Consider the following 23,454-nt stretch of genomic DNA (forward strand, 5'->3'; position numbering starts at 1 on the left):
AGCCTCCAGCCACTGCAAAGGAACCCTAGGCACATGTGCCTCCTTGTGCTTCTGGATAATGTGGGTCCTGGAGAATTGAGCCTCAAACCAGGGTCCTTAGGCTTCACAGGCAAACGCTTAACCACTAAGCTATTTCTCCAGCCCTAAACCATAATTATTAATAGCTGTCTAAGTAATTTATTTATGATGACCTTTTGTTAACTGATTGTCTGAGTAATCTCATAATTGCTTATATCTTTATAGAATTTGGAAATTACAGAAAATATACAACTATTTAGTGTCTTAATTCAGACCCCTTATTTGAGAGCAAAATAATAAAAATCAAACTCTAAAGTATTCTGTCATAAATTCTGATGATTACACATGTCCAGTGGGTACTGCTTACTTTCAGTGTGCTGGGGAAATACTTATACATCAAGTACATGTACACTTGAGGTAAGGGTTCACTCTATAAGGCAGGCTGACCTGGAGCTCATTCTGTAGCCCAGGCTTACCTCAAATGCACAGGTGTCCTCCTCCTTCACCCTCCTCAGCACCAGGATTGCAGGCATGAGCTGCCAAGCCTGTTCTGTTAATTTTTTTTCTTTTCTTTCTTTGGGGAAAGCAGTTAATGAGACCTGCACATGATTTGGCAGTAAAAAAATTTTAAGGGGAAATTTTACACTAGGTAAATATATATCCATTCAGCTTCAACTATCTTGGAGGCTAAATATTACCTACTATCCTTGCATCTGCCTTTTTGGTCCATTCTAGAGTCATTGGAAAAAAATCCAGATGTAAGCTTATCCAAGGGTAGCAGGAAAAGTCTTAGTAGAATTTTTCAAATCTTTAATCACAAGAAGGATATTTTTCACCAAAAATGAGTATTCAAGAAAGTTTTTTCCAGCCTTGCAGATAGTTGGACAGCGCCAAAGCCAATGGTACAGTGTAAACAGCAGAGAGATGTTGCATGTTCTAGACATTTAAGATTGACTAAAGAAATAATGCTGTTGTCGATTATTTTTACTAAACATTTTTAAAATTATTCATTTATTTGAGAGAGAGAGAGAGATAGAGAAGTACAGAGAGGGAGGATGGGCGCACCAGGGTTCCTAGCCACTGCAAATGAATTCTAGATGCATGTGCCACCTTGTGCATCTGGCTTACATGGGCCCTGGGGAATCGGACCTGGGTCCTTTGGCTTTGCAAGCAAGCACCTTATCTGCTAAGCCATCCCTCCAGCCCTAAAGTAAACATTTTATTTTGTTACCTATGTATTCATACCTACAATATATGTGAATAGGATTTCAAAGATCACAGTGGTTAATTTTTAATGGAGGTATATGCAGTATGTGTGTGCATGCATGTGTGTGTATGCACATATGGAGGCCAGAGTCCCATCCTAGGTGTCATCCTCAAGAACACTCTACACCTTGTTTTTAGATTATTATTATTATTAGCAACATTTTGTATGGAAATATAATGTGTTGGTACCATCTTTTCCCTCCTCTCTGCCCCCATTCCACAGGGGACACTTCTCTGTGGGGTTCCTGGTATTCCCCATGGGGTTGTGTGTTGTGTGTTGTGTGTTGTGGGAGCAGCAGTCAGTTATTGGGTGGAAGCAATGCCTCTGGCCATGACATCCCAACCTGTGGCTCTTACAATCTTTCTGTCCCTCTCTTCTGCAAAATTCCCTGAACCCTATTAGGTGTGCTCTAAATCTACTTCAGTGACAAGCTCTCAGGAACCTCTGGATTCTTCTTTCATATGGGTTGAGTATCCTCAGTGTCTGTCTCCTTCACCCTGGCACTGCTTATCAGGCTTGTCATGGAATCAGCATTCTTGCTCGTCTTCCTCTGTGGTTTCACCTGGGACTTGATGGAGATGTGAGGTGTAGTTTATCTCCTTAGTGTCTCAGTACCTTTTGTAAAGAAAAACAGGTTCTGCAACAGAGATTGAAGTCAGCACAGGTAAAATTGTATAAGCATTAATAATTTAAGGATAGTTTTATGGATGTAGCCTCTTTTAGCCAGAGAGTAGTGGGATCTTAACATTGGAAAGTATAATAATTGTTTTCATAGGTCTCAGACTTGGTTTCCAGTTCCATATATGGGTTCCTTTCCACTGAGTGGATCTCTTAACTACTCAGAAAGCCATTGGTAACCCACTAAGGCTGTGTGCCACCATTGCACTGGTATGTGCTTATTGTCAGGCTGGTTGCTTTTGAGTAGCTTAGACCCCTGCTTACTTATACAGTTGTTGGCCACTTTCCCCAATAGCTCATGTAGCACTTTGCAGCACTAGACAGGCCAGCTAACTGGGGCTTGACACTCTTCCGCATTCCGGCCTGGTCTCTCCATGGTCTGTGTTGGCAGCCTATGGTGTCTTCAGCAATAGGGTCTTACCTTTTACCTTGGGCACGTAAACAAGTGCTTTGACAGAAGCCCGTCTTCTTTTGGGACCTCATAGGTGTCTCTGATCAACAGCTCAATGTGGGTAGCACCTATTTCTGGTATTGCGAATTACTGGTCAGAGCCAAAGGTTTTTAAGCATAGGCTTCATTCCCCTCCCCAGGGTTCTTCTTTTTGGGTGCTCCCCCTATATTCCTGTTGAGGGGTATATCTTTTAATCTATGTTGAAAGAGAAAAGTTCTTATGGTACCAGTTTATTTTGGGTTTAGTTTTGTGTTTATTTCCTGTCACCTTTCCCTTCCCTTCTCCTTCTTCCTCTCCCCCTCAGACCTGTCCATTCCTAGTGTCTGGGCCTCAAGTTGCCTATCCAGTATGCCAGCAACTCAGGTTGATCCAGATTAAGAACTACAGATGAGTGAGAACATGCGACATTTGTCTTTTTGTGGTTGTGTGTGTTTACTGAGTATAAAATGTTCTAAATCCATCTATTTTCCTACAAATTTCATTGTATCATTTTATCTTATTGCTGAGTAGAATTGCATTGTGGATATCCATTCAAGCAGTGATGGGCATCTGAGTTGATTCCAGTTCTTAGTTATTATGAATTGAGCACCTATAAACATGGTTGAGGAAATATCTCTGTCGTGAAGCATGGAGCATTCAGGGTAAATGCCCAGTAAAGGAAAAACTGGATCTGGTGGTAGTTTTATATTCATCTTTTTCAGGAATCTCCATGATGGATGTATAAGTTTGTATTCTCACCAACAGTGAATGAGGGTTCCTCTCTCTCCACATACACATCCTTGCCAACATTTGTTGTCATTTGATTTTTTTTGTTTATTTGTTTATTTGTTTTTTGATTTAGAGTCTCATTCTGGCTCAGGCTGACCTGGAATTAACTATGTAGTCTCAAGGTGGCCTTGAACTCACAGCAATCCTCCTACTTCTGCCTCCCAAGTGCTGGGATTAAAGGTGTGCACCACCATTTCTGGCTTTTTTTTTTTTTTTCCAGTTTTTCTGAAGTAGGGTTTCACCCTAGTCTAGTCCAGGCTGATGTGAATTCACTATGTAGTCTTAGGGTGGCCTTAAATTCGTGGTGATCCTCCTACCTCTGCTTCCTGAGTGCTAGGATTAAAAGCATGTGCCACCATGTCTACATCATTTGATTTTTTTAAGATTACCATTCTTATAGGAATAAGATGGAATCTCATAGCTGTTTTAATTTGAATTTCCCTGATGGTTAAGGTTGTTGAACATTACTTAAGTGTGTTATCCATTTATAATTCTTCCTCTAAGAACTCCTTACTCAGTTCTCTACCCCATTTTTTGAGTGGGTTGTTGGTTTTTTTATCATTTAGGTTTTTTTGTGATTTTTTTTGCATTGAAAAATTTTTATTGTTGAAGTACTTGTAAATGACATCTTAAATTTACATGAATCATTTTGCTGCAGTGTTGTGGGTTTTCAATCTAACTGATGATTCCTAATTACTATCATTTGCTCAACTCAACAGCTACTCAATTTGTTTTTCATTGAAGCTAGTTCTACAAGTGCCCTGTAATGAAACTGCAAGGTGCCCTAGCCATGTTGAGCATTCTTTTTGTAAAAGCATGTAAGAGGAAGAAAACTGTGAAAATAACTAAATTCATGCCACTCAGTAAATTTAAACGAAATCTGACAGACATAGGAACCAGATATGTGTTAAGACATTGAGTATTCCTTCAAATTACTTAAATCTTCATTATGATGAGCTAAAGTGTCCTACACTTCACATTGTCTGTTGTTTATTCTTTTATGCCTTTTTCTGTATATTAGAGACAGAGACTCGTTATGTAGCATAGGCTTGTGGTAAAATTGCAAACTTTCTTTTTTATCTCCCATCCTAAGATTATAGGTGTGCCATGGCTCCACTCTGTATATTTTTGAATTATTTTTATTTGTTTTATTTTGTTTTTCAAGGTACGGTCTCACTCTGGCCCAGGCTGACCTGGAATTCACTATGTAGTCTCAGGGTGGCCTCAAACTCATGGTGATCTTCCTACCTCTGTCTCCTGAGTGCTGGGATTAAAGGCATTTCCCCAACCATGCCTGGCTCTTATTTTTCAATATTTTAAGCACATGATATTGTTCTGAATAGATTGTTATGTCTTTCTTTTTTAATTTTTTGTTCATTTTTATTTATTTATTTGAGAGAGAAGGAAAGAGGCAGAGAGAAAGAGAGAGAGAGAGAGAGAGAGAGAGAGAATGGGTGCACCAGGGCTTCCAGCCACTGCAAATAAACTCCAGATGTGTGCCCCCTGGTGCACCTGCCTAACGTGGGTCCTGAAGAATCCAGCCTTGAGCCTTAGGCTTCCCAGGCAAGCACTTACATGCTAAGCCATCTCTCCAGCCCATGTCTTTCTTTTTTAATGTGGTATTTATTTACTAGAGAGAGAGGCAGATAGAAAATGGGCTTACTAGGACCTTCAGCCATTGCAATCACATTCCAGACACATGTGCCTCCTTGTACATATGTGGGTATTGGGGAATCAAACCTGGGTACTTAGGCTTTGCATGCAAGTGCCTTGCCCGTTAAGCCATCTCTTCAGCCCATGTCTGCTTTTTTTTTTTTTTTAAGATTTTTATTTATTTATTTGAGAGTGACAGAGAGAGAAAGAGGTAGATAGAGAGTGAGAGAGAGAGAGAATGGGTGCACTAGGGCTTCCAGCCACTGCAAACAAACTCAAGACACGTGTGCCCCCTTGTGCATCTGGCTAATGTGGGTCCTGGGGAATCCAGCCTCCAACTGGGGTCCTTAGGCTTCACAGGCAAGCGCTTAACTGCTATGCCATCTCTTCAGCCCCCATGTCTTTCTTTTAAGCACACAGTTATCTTTGTTTCATAAGTTATTTGCTTGATCATTAGGCTTTGTTTTACAAAGGTGCCTTATTTTACAGAGCAATTGAGCCTATAGTTCATTTTCTCCATATCATCATACTGTATTGCCTGTATTTCGTCTTTGTAGCAATTTACATGTATTAGTAGATCAGAAGTTGATGTGTCTCTATGGTTCTTCATTTTACATCATCTCACACTTTTGGCATGATTCCTTCATCTTCAAATTTACAGGCCTTCCTCATTCCTTTGGGGAGTTCTAGTCCTTTGATATAGAAATCACGCTCTCAGCAGAAATCTCTCAATTTCTCTCTTTCTTAACTACACCTCTTTCCTCCTCTTTATTTTAAGATAGCATCTTACATTATAGCATAGATGGGCCTTGGCATCCTAGCAAACATCCTGGGTCATCTTCCCAAGTGCTGAGAGCCTCTGAATTGAACCTTCTGTCACACTCCATGGTGCTAATCCATGCTCCAATTTGAAGATCAACTCTGGTTTCATAATAAATACACTGTCCCAAGAGCACAACATGGTTGTAATTCTCCAGCATCACATCCCTGTACAGGGTTCACTGAACCACACCAAGTACTGCCGTTCTTGCCAGGTGAAGTCCACAGTTATGTCTTCAAATGATACCAACTCCATTTTCAGCTTCCCAAATAGCCAGCAACTCCCTTCTGCTATCCCTGCATCACAGTAGCATGGGGCACAGATTCTAGGAACCAAAGTCTGTACCAACAGCATATGGTGTCTTCAGCAGTAAGGTCTTACCACTATCCTTTGGTGGGTCATCAAGTACTCTGACAGAAATCTGCCTTCTTTTGGGAAACCTTGTAAGTCTCTCTGATCAGCAGCTCATTGTGAATGTTAACTGCATGCTGGTACTGGGAGTTATAGACCAGCACCAAGGAAAAGAAGGAAGAAAAGACAGGTAATATTTAAGAGATAGAGAGAAGAGAGAGAGAAACAGGAGATTAAGGTTAGTCTTCATCATACCCTCTCCAGGGCCCTGTGATTCAGGTGTTTCCGCTAATGACCTGATCAAGGTTCAACCATTTAATATGTCTTTTAGGATGCAGAGTTTTATGGTACCAATGCCATTTGGGTCTAGTTTTGTGTCCCTCTCCTGCCCCACCCTCCCTGTTGTCTGGTCCTTGAGATGCTTATTAGGTATGTCAGCATCTTGGGCAGATTCAGGTTAGTATTGTTCTGTGATTAGGTGAGTTTGCTGAGAATGATCTGTTCCAGGTTTGACTTTTTTTTTTTCCAAGGTAGGCTCTCAATCTAGGCAAGGCTGACCTGGATTTCACTATGTAGTCTCAGGATGGCCTCGAATTCATGGTTATCCTCCTACCTCTGCCTCCTGAGTGCTGGGATTAAAGGTGTGCACCACCACGCTCAGCTCCAGGTTTGACCATTTTTCTTCAAATTTCCTTGTGTCATTTTTCCTTACTGATGTGTAGACTTCCTTCATGTAGATATACCACATCTTGGCTATCCATTCATCTAATGATGGACATCTGGGTTGATTCTGTTCACAAAAATTTTTCAACTTATTGAAACTTTTGGACTCACAAACTGTTTCTTCTGTTTTGTCTTCCAGTTCTGAGTTGCTATCCTCCACATGGCTGACGCTATTCTTGAGAGCTTCTATAGAGTTTGGGGCTTGTTTAATTTGGTTTGTATTTTCTACTGCTTTTTTATATAGTTTCCATCCCTCTGTTGAGTTCCCTTTACATGTCATTTTCTGATTTTCCTAATACTCCTTGGAAATTCATCCTTGCATTTCTTTATGTCTTTATTGAGTTTAGCCAACTCATTGATTGAGGTTCTCTTTTTTTCCACTGTCCTTCGGGTTATTTAACTGTCTTTGGAACCCTTTCTGATTTTTGTTTTTTATTTTTATTTTTTCCTGCTAGGTCTCATCTAGTGAGGACAACATTCATAAGATTATCAGCCCTTTGTTGCTTTTCTACAAGTTCTGGAATTTCCTTGGTTAGGGTTGTACAGCTTGTGTCTTCATTTTGGGATTCTGATCCTATTGTCTCTTCTATATTTTGATTAGAGACTTCCATTGTGGGTTGGGCAACTTTGTTGGATGAACTTGCATTTGATTTTTTCATGTTATTCCTTCTGTGCTGTGGTCTGCCCATCGCAGTGTAGGAGTCTTGTTTAATTTAGGAGGAAGCTCTAGTCTACCCTTGAAGTGTCTTCATTGATTATTCCCTTTTATGTTTGCTTCCACTAGGCTTCTGATGGCAATGGGGTCTGCCTACTCAGAGGGAAAGGACCCATGAGGCTGTGGTGGGGGCCCAGGGACCTGATGAAGGGGCTTGTTGTTCTGTGATTTGGGGTATGGGACTGCATGGTCAGGTGGCCCAAGGGGTCAGAGTGTAGGGGGGGAATGGGACAAAGGAGGCTTGTGGTATGACTGGGCTGTGTGGGGGGGATGGGAATGTGTGGTGGTTCCAAGATGCCGAAGGGTAAAGAGATGGGACAGCAGGTCCCTTGGGACCCTGTAGCAGGGGGTGGATGGAACTGCTGTGTCCTGTGACAGGGCAAGGAGGGGATATGGGACTGCTGGTCAGGTGATGTGCAGGCGGTGGGGGGGTGGGGGAGAGGACGCGTCAGGGTCCTTGGTGGGAGAGCATAGGTAGGAGTGAACCCTAGCCTGCTGCCTGGGTCCATGCAGGAGGGGAAGTGGCGTGTGGAGGTCCATAGTGGCAGCCGGGGGTGGGGGTGCTAGCCTGCTGACCTGGGTCCATGTATGGAGGTGGTAGGGGGTTGCGGTGAGTGGGATGGCCTTTGCAAGTGGAGGTTCCCTGGTGGAACGTTAGCCTGCTGGCCTGGGTCTGCCCACAGGTGTGGGGGTGGCAGAGGTGAGTGAGATGGCCTTCACATGTGGAGGTCCCCTGGGGGAACACTAGCCTCTGGCCTGGGTCTGTGCACAGGGTTCTGGGTCAGCCGCGAGTGGGATGGCGTTCTCGAGCTGCTATGTTAACCTGCTGGCCTGGGCCCCCTTGCCTGAGGTTAGTACAGGAGGAACATGTGGCTGGGACTATGGCTAGGACTGCTGCTTGGGGAGACTGGGGGACTGGTGGGCTACCCAAGAGCGTGGGAATCAGTGGACTCCCTACTTTGCTCCTCGACACCCTCCGACTGGAGGTCTATTAGCCTCTGCTCACCCCTTGAAGATGCGATGAACCCTAAACGTCATGCCTTTCCTTTCCTGGGAGGTGCAAGGGTTAGGTGGATGCCATCTTCTCTTGGTCCCGCTTCACATTATATCTCGAGTCAGAGTCCTACATCTTTTGTTTGTGGTTTCTCAAGGTAGGGTCTCACTGTAGCTCTGGCCAACCTGGAATTAACTGTATTCTCATGGTGGCCCGAACTCACAGTAATCCTCCTACCTCTGCCTCCCAAGTGCTGGGATTAAAGGCATGCCCCACCACGCCCGGCTCCTACATCTTTTTTGATACAGGTTCTCTCTTGCTGGCTTGCAGTTAATCAGTTAGTGTATATTGTCTGCCAGCAAGTCCCAGTGATACTCCAGTTTCTACTTCCCCAGCTCTGGGATAACAGGTGTGCACTATTGCCTGAAGCATTTAGCATAGTAGGAATGGAACTCAGGTCCTTGTGCTCATAAGGCAAGCTCTTTACTAACTGAGCTATTTCTTCCCATAGCCAAGAATTTTTCCATATACTACAGTTTCACAGAAATGCATCTAATAAAAATGCACATCAAAAATTTAATTGTTAACTGAAAATTTGACCTTTCTCAACTGCAGACCGTTCCCTGGGGCCTGCTGTGCTGAGCCCCACTCCCATGGGGTATATGAAGTTTTATGTTTTATGTCTATGGGGCAGGGAAAAGCACACGCCCTGATCCCTGTCCTCGGGAAGTGTATGTTAGAGAAGTAAGCTTTGCGTGAAACAAATAGCAGAGACGCAAATAATGAGAAGCATGCAATAAAATATCCAAGTGGGTGGTGAATTAAAGAAAATAAAATCCAAGCCAACCTCACCTTTTAAATCAAATTGCATGAAAAGCACTATAGAAAAGTGAGGAATGTGCTTTGTTTATAGCTCTAGTTTTGTCATTCAGGTTCAAACGCACGGACTTGAGAAGTTTTTGAAGAAAGAGGCCATTTAAATCAGTAGCAAGTTGAGTGATGTATGGTGAGGGTTCAGTAAATGCTAATCACGTTGTTATTAGTTACTCATTCTGGAGCAGTGCTTTGGGTAGCAGTTATGAAAAATCATCATTTGCTTTTAGAGTTATTTTTATTTATAGTTTGGTCAGGTATACACTGTAGGGAAAAACCATTCTTTCCATAGATAGGTAGTTGTTGATCATAAGGTTTTGTTTACTTGATTTTAACAGCTTTCTTTTCTACTGTTACATTGTTACAATTTTTACTGAATGAAAGAAAGACATCAAGGTTTTCTTTTAATTGCTCTTCCATATTAGGAAAAAATATTGGTAGTACAAGTTAATTCATTGACTGTTTTAGTGTACAAATAAAAGTGTGTGTGTGTGTCATTAATATTTAGCAACTTAGAAAATACAGTCAGATATTTGAAAACTCCTGAAATATCCTCATGTAATAAAATCTTACAAGGTTTGTATTTGGGAAACCCTGGTGTGTATGATGGACAGGGCTCACCAGACTGCACTTGCTAGCCAGAACTGGTCAACTCCTGTTCTTTTGTGGCCAATGAGCTAAAACTGAGTTTTACATTTTCAAAAGTTAAAATATCTTTTAAAGAGGGATTTTTGTGACATGAAATTGCATGTATTATCTGCTTGGTATTTATTAGAACATAGCTATGCTTGTTCAGTGCTCACTGCCTGTGGATGTTTTCATGTTTCTTTAACAGTAGCAGAGTTCACACTGACAAAGACTGCAGAACCTGCAAAACCTAACTTGTTTACTATCAGATCTTATAGAGAAAAACATTTGCCCACCTCTGTCGATGAAATTCTTTGCTTAAAAAAGAGGGGAACACAAGCCAGAGATGGCATCATGGAAGAATTCGCCCTGATCCATGCTATTTTGGGTGTATTTAGGAAAGTCCATCCAACGAAAGGAATACAGTGAAGATTGGGGATGAATGGTTCCCATTTGGTGTACCATAGTCAACCTGATGAATACGAAACATCTTTAGGGTACATCATTGCCTAGTATGTCTGAGGCACTGGGTGAGGGACTGCAGGTGTGATAGGAAGTAAAGCCAGAACTAAATAATGGAAAGAAAACTGCCAGTCCCCTCTCTTGTAGGTCCTGTGGTATATGGAGTATTAGTGTGTTTCTCAGACATTCACAAACAAATGCAGAGTTAGACTAGGACAATATTCAGTTGAGCTAGGCATATAATGTAGTAATTGCAATGTCTGAGGGCTGTAGGAATCTTTCCTGAGTCAGTACAGTTTAGGCAGAGCTTCAGGGAAGAATCCCTAGGCATGATGCAAGAGTATGGTGAGCAACAGTAACGGTAGAAAGAAGCGCTTTTAGGAGTGAGAATGAGGGTCTTTCCTCTGATCATGTACAAGGTATAAGAAAGAGCACAGTGCAGGTTGAGACTGAAGCAAAGGCCAGAAAACTCAAGGTCCTATAAATGTATTAAGACTTCTTGTTTTCATTTCAAGAGCAGCCGTTTTTCTGAACTGTTTTGAATATGAGGTTTGGGAATAAATCATAGGTAGGGACTGGCTAGCGAGGAGGCTACTGCAGTCTAAGAGAGAGAGAAAATTTTATACTATGGATAACACTAGAGACATGGGAAAGTAGATGAATTCAAGAAATACTTTGAAGGCAGAACCAACAGGACTTAATAGATTGTGATTGGGGCAGATAGTGAAGGAGAGGAATATCATCTCAGGCTACTTGGTTTTGTTGCAGGTGGGAAGCAAGACCACCCACCAGAGATAAAGAACTTGAGAGGGGACTTTGATCAGTTCACTCTGGCAAGTGAGATTGGAGGTATCTGCTGCACCTTGTGAAAGGGTGTGAGAAAAGTCTGCGTATAAGTAAATCTCACTCAGCTGTGTAGTAGGACCTCTGTGTGCATGGGGTCTTCAGAGACATGCTACTTCAGAGCCAGAAGAGGACTGTAAACACAGAAATGCCTTACTCAGTAAGAAGGGGAAAAGGCCTGGAGCCAAGGTATAGGAGATCCTTTAAGGACTAAGTAGAAGAAAATAAGCCTGGAAAGTATGTTGAGAAGAGGCTGAAAATTGAGAATAAAAGTAGAAAAGTGTTGAGTGGTAAAAGTTAAAGAAAGTGACAAGGGAATAATAATATTTTGCAGTGGTCAATAAAAGGCGATTGATGAGTGTCTGTGGGTTTTGTGATATGAATATTTTTGGTTACTAGAGCAGGGAATGTTCTGATGAGGTAATGAGATTAGAGACCTTAAATTACTGGTTTATCATAGTTTTTTATGCCTTTAACCAATATAATGAAAATCTACTTTCCCATGTGTGAATATTTTATTGTTCAATCAATTACCAAATTTACAAAAGATTCACGTCAAAGAACATTTTGTTCACACCAAATTTTGATTGAAAACTTCTCTTCTGAATCACCACAAACATAAATTTTATCTAGACTATATCCAACTCCTTTAATTAAAAAAAGGCAACAATAAGAAAGGATTGTTATTACAACATTTATAATTCTTTTTATTAGAGGAATTTCAAATATATACCCAGTGAAATATCATTATATAAACAGTGCCTTCCTCTGTGAGATATTATCAAAGGAAAGTTGAAGGGGCCGAGGGAAGGCAGAAGAAAGTCAGTGTTACGCATTTTGTGGAGAGGTATTTGGTGAGGAATTCTCTCCTGTGGTTTCTCATCTGTGTTTAATTGATTTAAGTGGAAAGAGACTACATTTGTCAAAGTTGGGTTACTTGGACATGGTCATGCAAAGAGGGATTGGAGTATATTTATTAGGGATTGGCTTGTATGGAATTAAATGTGAAGTAAGAAAGATCAGATGAAGATAAAATTCAAAGTGGTGCAGGCACAAAGGTGCCTTATCATGTTTTTGATGAGAGAGAAGTACACTCCAAAAGGCTCAGATGTTGAATCTTGGTCCCCAGCTAGAACCTAAGAGTAAAAATGTCATCATTAGTAAATACTTTGGTGAATTCATACTGAACTGGTAGCACCTACTTGGGAGAAGTCAGTTACCAGGACGTGTTGATTGGTATGTCTGTACTTGGCCCCTTCCTGTCATTCTTTCTGCTTCCTGGCTGGCTTGAAGTGAGCAGCTCCTCCATACCCTTTCACCTGGCCTTAAAGGAACACACTTGACAATTGATAGACTAACCCTCATTGTTCTCCCTTAAGTTGATTTGCATAAGGTATGTTTTTCACAGGAAAAAAAAAAAAAAGTCACTAACATACTTGACCAATCCAGTGGGAGAATTTAGAGCCACTTTTGCCTATTATAGTGTACTTGTACCTGAAATATATGTGCTTATAGCCCTTCCTGGTGTAGTGACTGCTACAGGCTGCTGCTTGGGTGAGATGGCTTCTGCAGATAGGACTGATCCGGACAGAGCAATAAAATTCCTTTTTGACAGGAATTTCTGAGTATGTTGTACCATTACAAAGTACGGTGTTGAGGACCTTCTCTATATTTACATTGACTCTGATTATTTATGTTCCAAACAACAACTCATACAGTTAGGAATTGTCTTGTGTACATTAGGTTCCATGGGCTTCATTTTCTTTCTTTCTTTTTTTTGTTTGTTTATTTGAGGTAGGGTCTCACTCTAGCCCAGGCTGACGTAGAACTCACTATGTAGTCTCAGGGTGGCCTCGAACTCATGGTGATTCTCCCACCTCTTCCTCCCAAGTGCTAGAATTAAAGGCATGCGTCACCACGCCTGGCTGGGCTTCATTTTCTTAATCCTGCAACTCCAGCTCTATTTTCTGGGTGTTGTGTGTGTGTGTGTGTCTCAGTCCTCTTTAGTGAACAAGTGGATTTCCCTAGTGTTAGCAAGGTGTTGGCGGCCCTCTGTTCCCATATCCCCTGCTCTGAAGGAGTCACAGCATCTGTGAGCATTATGCACAGTGCTCAGTCTTGAGACAAAATCTTTGTTGACTCAGGAGGTTTATGGTGTGGCAAACTGATTGGTGAAGAAGAGACTAATTGGCTTAGTCTATTTTCAACTCTATTCCTGGGTCTAGGATGGAATCAACATCTACTAGATGCCCATGGGACTATACAAGTGGAAGCCAGGGGCTATGCAATGGGGGAAATAGCTCTCCTCCATAAACCATGAAATAAGAGTGTATGATAAATGCTATGGCTTTGGTATTGTCTCAGTAATTTGTTTACCTTGTCCTTTGAGTTGCATTACCTGTAAAGCTGTCAGTTGGAATCCTGTATAAGGACAGAGAATGTAGGAGCTATACTAAACTGTATAATAATAATTTTGAAATTGATATGTTTGACTATCGTCTTGTCACTTGCTCTGGCTCACCTTCAGATGAAGATAATAATGAGGGAAAAAAATAAGGAATCAAAATGATTAGATACTTTTAAAAGATGTAGTCTCAAATTAAATCACTAAATCTGACTTTTAGGTCAAGTTTTAACTCTAAGGAGAGAGGAATAATGAACAAAATTGGCTTATAGGAGTTGTAAGTGTTAAGATAATTATCCACTATAACAAGTCTTGTCTGTATACCTATCATATTGATGGGAAATAGACCTTATGAAATTGTCATTTTCTTGGGAGACTATATTGTATTTCATTTTTATAAACTACCAGCACTTGATTTCCCTGCCTTTACTAAATGGTTAAGGTTGCAGACTGACACTTATTAATTATACCAGATTTCTAGTTTTAATTAGAGACTCTCTTCTGAGACTAAACCTTTTTAACATTAGGCTGTTTGAAACCTATGAGATAAAAAGGGAGAGTTCTTTCAGAAAATTATTTACATGATTTTAATTAATGATTATAATCTCCATGGTCATTTTTGCAAAAGAGCATTTAATCCCTTAGCCAGTTTTCGTGATTTGCATTTTGCAAAAACATGTTGGCCCTGCAGGCTTATTATCTCTGAGGTAGAGGTGTGTGTGTGTGTGTGTGTGTGTGTGTGTGTGTGTGTGTGTGTTTTCCATACGAACCTTATTTTGGTAAGTTTTATTTTGCTACTGCTCCAAGCCCCATTTCATACCTTAGCACCTGTTTCCCATGCAGAGCAAACCGATTGGTAGAAAAGTAAAGTTTGCTTCCTTTTGCCAAGACAGAACATAGCCCTTGGCAAGGTTACCTTTGAAAAGAGTTTTTCATGCAGAGACCGTACACAAGCAGCATTGCTGTTGCCAAGATCCTCTGACTAATGAAGGGTCGCAATGATGGCATATTCTTTTTCATTGCTTGCGGCACATATATGTAGCATTTCTTCTGAGAAAAGGCACTCCAGCGTTTCAAACAGAAGCTAGCAGTTTAACCTTCCAGAAGGAAGGTCAGTGTTAGTTTTTATTGATAATACAGAAGAAAGCCACTTTATAAGAATATGAAAGATGAATTCTTTGCTAAGTAGAAACGATTAAACACAGTGACTTTTCCACCTTTCTTATGAAAATGTTTTGAAGCTATTACATTTCCAAAGTTGCTTTTTTCTCCCTCCTTTCTTAGGTGCCAGTCAGATCTTTCTTGTTGATCACACTAAGAAAGCACTGGTGGAGTCTTGGTAAGGACTCCCAGCCCAGGTCCTTTTTATAGCTGTGTGGCCTTTTATTGTGCTATACCTATCTGCACTCACATTTGATTATATTTTGGAAAGAATTTATATATTCAGCAAACTTTAAATAGTTATTTGTAGCTTAGTACTTTCTTTAACTTTGAGACTCTATTTTCACAATTTAGAAAATCCTAGAGGGCAGGTTTCTGTGATCACATGAAGCTGGGGAATGAATAGAGAATTCTTATTCCTATGTGTGATAAATACATCACTGTTGTAATGTGTATTTTTGTTTCTGAGATGAAGGTGAGGGGATAGCCATGAACAAGCATCTAGCATATATACTTTATTTTCCTCATATTTGGTGGATACTTTCTACATTAATATTTTTCATGTCTTTTGCAAAATTTAACAAATTGGTTATTTGGTAGATTATGTTTTTCATGTTTTCCTCATGCCTTTTCCCGTTATTTTGGACAAGAACAAAATAATAGCTTGATTCCATAAAATGTCTGCAATATTATTGTATAACCTTGCATTTATGTATTTAATTTTTTATTTTTATTTATCTGTGAGAAAGAGGTACATAGAGTGAGAAAATGGGCACACCAGAGCTTTTAGCCACTGCAAACAAGCTCCAGACTCATGTGCCACCTTGTCCACCTGTCTTACATGGTCACAGGGAATCAAAGGACCTGGGTCCTTTGGCTTTATAGGCAACTGGCTTAGCCACTAAGCCCTAACCGTGTATTTCTAAACAGATAATTAGAATAGCTGCTTGGTTGGTATAGCTCATAAGGATTTGTACGTTCATGTGTGGGGATTTTTGTCTTAGGTGTTACAGTGTCTACATGGTGAGACTTTCAAGATGCAGGTCCAAGTGTGAGCTTCTTCTGGCACTGTGTATGTGATCCTGGGTCGTTATCATGACACCCTGATTAGTCTGTAGTTACTCTCAGTTATGCTATTTAATACGATCTTGTGCTCCTAACTTAGACTCGACTCTGTGATGGCGTCCAGCATGAGGCTACTATCATAGCCAAGCAACTGCAACTATGCCCTGGGAACCACAGAATTGTGAGCTAAATGAACTTCTTTTCCTTACTAAGTTATATATTTTTCATAGTTACAAAAAATAAACTAATAGAGTTCTATCCTTTCTTTTTTTTTCTTTTTCTTTCCTTTTTTCTTTTTTTTTTTTTTTTACTTATTTGAGAGAGAGAGATAGAGAAGGGCAAGTAGAGAGAATGGGAGCATCAGGGCCTCTAGCCCCTGCAAACAACTCCAGACACATACACCACTATGTGCACCTGGCTTACCTGTGTCCTGAGGAATCAAACCAGGGTCATTTGGCTTTGCAGGCAAGTGCCTTGACTATTAAGCCATCTCTCCAGCCCCCTTCTTTTTCTTTGTAGAACAACCAATCATACTATTGTAGGGAAAAAAAAAAATTCTTTTTTTCCATTGACAAATCCGTTTTGTCCATACTTCATAGTTTCACTTATCAGAACATGTATTATTTTCCTTGCATATGGAATTGTTTCCCATATTATTTCTAGTTTTAATTACTACCATATTGTAATTTGTATTTTTGATTCATTGTACCATTATTGAAAACGAGCAAACAAAGTAAACTCATTATTATGCATAGTTTTTACAAACCATCTACTTCTTTTACTTTTCATGTTTGTTTAAAAAAATCCAGTTACAGGCTGGAGAGATGGCTTAGTGGTTAGGCATTTTCCTGTGAAGCCTAAGGACCCCAATTCAATTTCCCAGGACCCACGTAAGCAGATGCGGAAGGGGCACATGCGTCTGGAGTTTGTTTGCAGTGGCTGGTGGCCCTGGCACACCCCATTCTCTCTTTTCTCTGCCTCTTCCTCTCTCTCTCTCTCTTTCTGTCTCTGTCTCCAATAAATAAATATTTTTTTAAAATCAAATTACATGTAGCTTCTGTATGCCATGGAAAACAAAGTTACCCGAGTACACAAACTTAACATTTTGTGATTAATGTTTCAGTATTTTAACTTACTTATATATGAACCAAGTGTTCAGTGAATATTGTGTATCACAATTTTTATTTTCAAGTTCAGAAAGATTTTTAAAATTATATTTGTCAGATTTTGTAAAATACAACTATTATAGGAAGTTCATCCATAAGCTTTTATCCCCTTCACTTGATTCATTTCTCTTTAGTGATTAGTGATAATTTTCATGAGGTGCAAGCAAAGATAGGCACTGATTTAGAATACCTTTATTGTTAACAAGTAAGAAAACTATTAATATCACAGAAGGAAAAAGAAAATGAATACATGTCTACATAAAAGTCAGGCGTAGTAGAAGGCATAGGCCTTAGTGCATTAGACATCAAAGATCCTATCTGTATATTTAGTCTTGGGTCTCTTAGAGCAAAGCCCAAGGGGAAATGACATAGAATTGGGTCAGATCAGACTTTCACAGTGCACCTGATTGCGTGTTCATTTCCATGAAGCTAGTAGATGCTTCCCTGTTCCATGTGCAGCTTATCGTCTCTCAGCATTCTAATCTTTTGTTGGAGGATTTTTTTTTATAAATAGTTTTATTCATTTTTATTTATTTATTTGAGAGTGACAGAGAGAGATTGAGAATGGGCTCACCAGGGCTTCCAGCCACTGCAAACGAACTCCAGACGCGTGCACCCCTTGTGCATCTGGCTAACATGGGTCCTGGAGAATCAAGCCTCGAACTGGGGTCCTTAGGCTTCACAGGCAAGTGCTTAACCACTAAGCCATCTCTCCAGCCCGGAGGATTTCTTAAATAGTCCTTACATCCTTGAACCATTCCCATCTTTCAAGTTGTGGCTTTGACTTTGATATCCCCTTAACCAAGCTAGCCTACTGGAGTGTTCAAGTTAAATACCCAAATTGCTGTGAATTCCTGAAAGTCAGAATTTATAGCCCCTGTAATAATAAACTGTCACCACAGCTGCTTTTAGTTACCTTTAAAACTTCAGTTCTTGCTAATGACCCATCAGGCGATACAAATCCCAAAACATCATATGGTCTTTCAAAGGCCAAACAAGCTTGGTATAAAGTCCGAAGAAGATGGGGAAGGGGGATGCAAATAGAGCAGAGTCTAATCTTAGAAAAACTTGTAATGCTTGAAGCTCTGTCAAGAAGACAGAGACCCTCATGAGGAGTCAGCGTCACCTTTCTGTGTTCCTCAAAGCATATGAGGAGTCCTCAGTAATGGTATTTGGGTCCCTATGTTATACACCAGGGGTTAGACAAAGTACTGTAGTTTGGAAAAATATCTCCAAAGGCCTGTATCCTGAAGACTTGGCTTTTAGCCCATGGAATTATTTTTAGGTATTGGTGATTTGGAAATTTGGGATGTCTTTAAATAAGTGGAGCCTTCCTTGACTCTTGCTTAAGCTTTAGCCCAGGAGTTAGGGTGCTGGATGGTCACAGTCTCACAAAACTTCACCTGAGTCAGTGGTCTCCAGGTTCTTGTCTTTTGAATTTGAAGAATGAAAATCCACAGACCATAGAGGGTGACATTTAGAAAGATTATATTACAGAACTTAAAAGAAGGAAGGAAGGCAGAGCTCCTGTAAAGCAGGAGGGGTGGCAGCAATGGGCAAACGTGCTGGTCACTCTGATTGGGGTCTTCTTTAAAAGGAATTTACTGGATAGGCTTAAGGTGGGTAATCCAATTCCCATGCCAGGTGATTAGGCACCTTGCTGTCTATCCATATCTCTCTGTTAGGGTTCTGGAAGTGGGTAACTCCTGCAGGATAAAAGAGATAAGGAAAAGCCAGATCCGAAGTCATGTGTCTAGGCACCTTGTAACCGTGTTCATATCTTTAGATCAGATGTATAGGGAAGAAGTAATCTCATATCAGGTTTCTAGGGAAAGAGGACTGTTAGGTAAGAAGAGATAAGGAAGAAACCACATACCTCCTTAAAGCTCAAGGCCATTTCCTATATTAGCCAAGAGAAAAAAACAAAACAAAAATAAAACTCTTCATTTGACCTTTAACTACTGCCTACCCAACTTTTATCTTATCCCCACTCTGAAGAAGTAACCCTAACGGCTTCATTAGAACCTTTAACATGGATGGGGCTTAGTGAAAGGAAGTAACTGGGGCATGTTCAAAAGGGATATTTGGGCCCTGGTCTCTCCTCTTCCTCCTTCTCCTTTGTTTTATAGCTCCCATAAGGTCAGTAGCTTCCTTTCCTGTGTGTTCACACCATATGTTGCCTTGTACAGTCCCAAAATAAACCAAGCCAGTTAAGCGTAATCCATAGATCAGATTACTGTGTTTGGTATTTTTCTCAGAAAATCATTCTTAGGTTATGTTTATGCATTTTTTTTGTTTTGTTTTTGTTTTTCGAGGTAGGGTCTCACTCTAAATCAGGTTGACCTGTAATTCACTGTGTAGTCTCAGGGTGGCCTCGAACTCAGGGTGATCCGCTTATCTCAGCTTCCTGAGTGCTGGGATTAAAGGCATGTGCCACCACGCCTGGTTTATGCCTTTTTTTTTAAGTCTGATAAATTTAGTTAAATATTTATTTTTAGTGTTTCCTCTAAGATATTTGCTTTCACTCCTATTCATTTATTTCCATCAGCCATGCCACAGTGTTATAGAGATGTACTGAATAAAACAGGTGACTACAGACAATAGGTGGTGTCTATGCAAAGGTACTACATGATACAGAAATACCATACTTAATATCTGCCTCCCTGCCTTGCTTCTTAATTGGATCTGTGCTCTAGAGGGCATTAGGTTGAAGTGAACAGCAAGGTGGAAACAAAATTACATTACTGGAGCCAAGTCAATTAATCTCACAATGTATTTCAAAGGAGTTACTTCTAAGTAATTGTTGTATAAATTAGGCCCATTGCAATTACTGGGTAGTAAACAACAGACAAGGGGCTTTATGTAATCTAAAACACTTCACAGATTTGCTACTTCTAACCCCCTGTAAAATAATCCTTAAATCCTCATTGCTGGAACCTACAAATAACCATACAACTTTTTGTAATCATGTTGGTCATGTTTTTTCCAAGTGAAACTATAATTACATATTTAACTTTTTCAAATAGAGGTTAGTAATAATAGAATTTTTTATTTTGAGGGTATTTTATTTTTCTCTGATAACTTTCTCTGTTCCTTGTGTAATACTAAAATTATATAAAACATAGGTAAAGTATGTTTCATCTTTAATAGTATTGCACCTGTTCATCTTTCATCTTTAAATTTAGAAAAATAGTGTTAAAACTTAATAGTATTCAAAGGGGCTTTCATCATATCAAATAACATCAAATATATTATTCTATTTTTATTTTTAACTGGGAGTCAGCAATTATATCTTCAGACTTAAATATTTCAGGAATGTATCAAATTCTAAAAAGGACTCTTGTGGAAAGACTTTTAGATCACTTTACCTTATCATTATATGAATTATTTTTCAGCAACATGGTCAAAGTACTGATAAAAGTTCCCACTGGTCTCATTAGGAAACACCCAGCTTTCTAGTAAGCATGCATAAAAAATTCAGTTCCTGCTGAACCAGGTCTGACCACAAGAACTTTTCTGTCTACATTGCATCATCATCTCAGACATTCGATGTATTGAACTTCAAACCTATAGGGTAGGATTCCTAAGAGGGCTTGTTTAGTGATTATTCTGAAGGGTAAATATAGCTTAAGCTAGCCAGTATAGTGAAAAGTGGTACCCTGTGGACCCAGATCGTCATCAACCATGGTTCTAAGAGTGGAGAAAGGATTCTGAGAAGCCAGTTTGCAGAGAGCAGTGGAAAGATGCAGTAGGAAAGTTAGGCTTCAGACCCTTGATTTGTTTTGGAATATGCTCTCCCTTCTTGTGGAATCAATTTCACTAGCATTTTATGCAGGATTAGCTTAATGTGGATTTCTTTCACATTTAACAGAGACATTGAATTAGTTACTTCTCCCCTGAAGTGTATGTAGCACTTCCACAAACCTCTGTAATCCCCATTTACCCACTGATTCAATCCCCATTTACCCATTGGTTGTTTATTTGTCTTTTTAAGGAGTGATTCTCTCTTCCCTAGTACTTGGTAGAGAGTCTGGCAGTTTAGTAGGTAATAGTAGGGTTCATGAGGTCTCACCTCTCCCTGAGGAGATGATGGTTGCTGGGCACAGTGAGTCATTCTTTCCAGTGGTGTAGACCGCTGCTAAGTGTGATGGAAAGTAAAAGGGGTTCAGAATGAGTGGCCAGGAATAAGGGAAAGGAATGGAGGGTGCATATGCTCAACGTGTGTGTGTGTGTGTGTGTGTGTGTGTAGTAAAAGAACAATTTATTCTTATAACTTTTTTAACTTTTTATTGCCACTTTTCAAACATGTATAAAATGTATTGTGATCAAAATCTTCTCCCATTACTTTCTTTTGTTCTTCCTTCCTCCTACTCCTTCCACTGACCCCAATTTATTTCCAACTAGCCCCTAGTCCCTCTTCTATTTTGCTGTCTTTTTGTTACATTTTGCCTCATACATCACCCATGATGACATTTTGATGGAAATGACAGCTGCTGTGATGTTATGAAAGCAATAGCCCCTGTGCATCCAGAAGATAGTATGCCAAAGCACTCCTCACTACCCTTTGCCTCTCACATTCTTTACATGTTTCCTGAACCTTGGTGGCTCAGGATAGAGAATTTCTGTGTGATTCAGTGCTGAGCACTTAACTGTCAATTCTCAGCACTTAGTAAGTCTGCAGATACCTGGTCATTACTATTACCTACAAAAATAAACTCTGACCAGAAGTGAGAGTAGCACAAATCTATGAGCATAAACATAGATATTTAGAGGGCAATTTGATGAGTACAACATACTCAGACAAACAACAGTAGTAGGTTTCTAAGTAATAGACCTTTAACTAAGTTTTTAATATAAAGCATAAATTCACTCATGTTTAAACAAATTTTTATTTTTTTATTTATTTGAGAGCAACAGACAGAGAAAAAGGGAGAGAGAAAGAGAGAGAGAGAATGAATGAGAATGGGCACGCCAGGGCCTCCAACCACTGCAAATGAACTCCAGTTGCATGCGCCCACTTGTGCATCTGGCTTATGTGGGTCCTGGGGAACAGAGCCTTGAACTGGGGTTCTTAGGCTGCACAGGTAAGCACTTAACTACTAAGCCATCTCTCCAGCCCTAAACAAAATTTTTTAAATGAAAATTTTTTTTAAATGGAGCAGATTAAAATTAGTGAATGAATAATCAGCCATACAGATTTGAATGCTCTACCCTGTTGCTAATAAAAAAGATTTAAATGTACTCAATTTGTGTATTCCAGTCTTATAATGGCTCATCATTGGACACAAATAGAAGTTGTAAATATTTTTCTATTAATCACATTTTTCAATAATATTTCTAGTATTATGAAACTTTAATAAGAGTATAATTCTACATTTAATCTAAATATAGTGAACTCCTGGATCCCAATTTCATGAAATTGACCTAGTCATCTTTAAGAATTATTAACTATGTTATTTTCAGGATAGGGATTATTCTGTGTTTATGTACTAAGATAGACTGAATGTTTTCCATAAGAAGGACTTAAACATGTTGGAATTTAAGGTAACTTTTTTATACAGTAAACCTTTGTTATAATTATCATCTTTCCAACTAGAATTGGTTAATATCTATTCTTTTATTTGGACTTCTGTTTGTTCATTCATTATTTTGTTTATTTTAATTCATTTATTTGAGAGTGACAGAGAAAGAGGCAGATAGAGAGAGAGAGAGAGAGAATGGACATGCCAGGGCCTCCAGCCATTGCAAATCAACTCCAAATATGTGCACCCTGTATACATCTAGCTAACATGGGTCCTGGGGAATCGAGCCTCAAACCAAGGTCCTTAGGCTTCACAGGCAAGCACTTAACTGTTAAGCCATCTCTCTAGCCCTCATTTATCTTTTTTGTGGTGTTAGGCATTGAATCTAGAACTTCACTTGTGCTAGGTAAGTTCTGTAATAAATCTCTAGGCCTTTTTTTTTTTCTTTTAAGATAGTACCTCATTAACTTGCCAGACATTCATGAACTTATTTGTAGCCCGCATGGGCCATAACCTTGCAGTCCTCCTGCCTCAGCCTTATGTATATCTGGGATTACAGGCCTGCATTACAAGGCTTGACTGGTACTTTACTTTTTTGGGGGGTGGCATCTTGTGTAATATTTTTCGTGGTAAATTTTTGCCTTTAACTTGGCTGCTTACGGAAGTGGTACCTTAAAATTGTTACTAATAAAAGCCGGGAATGGTGGTGCATGCCTTTAATCCCAGCACTTAGGAGGCAGAGGTAGGAGGATCACCGTGAATTTGAAGCCACCCTGAGACTACATAGTGAATTCCAGGTCAGCTTGAGCTAGAGTGAGACCCTACCTCAAAAAACAAAAACAAACAAAAAAATTGTTACTAATTAAATTAGTAACATATTCTTTCAATTTACT

General features: G+C 39.8%; 1 protein-coding gene across 1 annotated transcript in view; it reads left to right on the forward strand.

Annotated features, from left to right (window-relative positions):
• Fbxl17 (F-box and leucine rich repeat protein 17) overlaps window positions 1-23,454 on the forward strand; it is a 485,368-nt gene that overhangs the window by 251,529 nt on the left and 210,385 nt on the right. The window lies entirely within an intron of this gene.

The sequence above is a fragment of the Jaculus jaculus genome, chromosome 13 (genome assembly GCF_020740685.1).
Source record: "Jaculus jaculus isolate mJacJac1 chromosome 13, mJacJac1.mat.Y.cur, whole genome shotgun sequence".
NCBI classification, from domain to species: Eukaryota; Metazoa; Chordata; class Mammalia; order Rodentia; family Dipodidae; genus Jaculus; species Jaculus jaculus.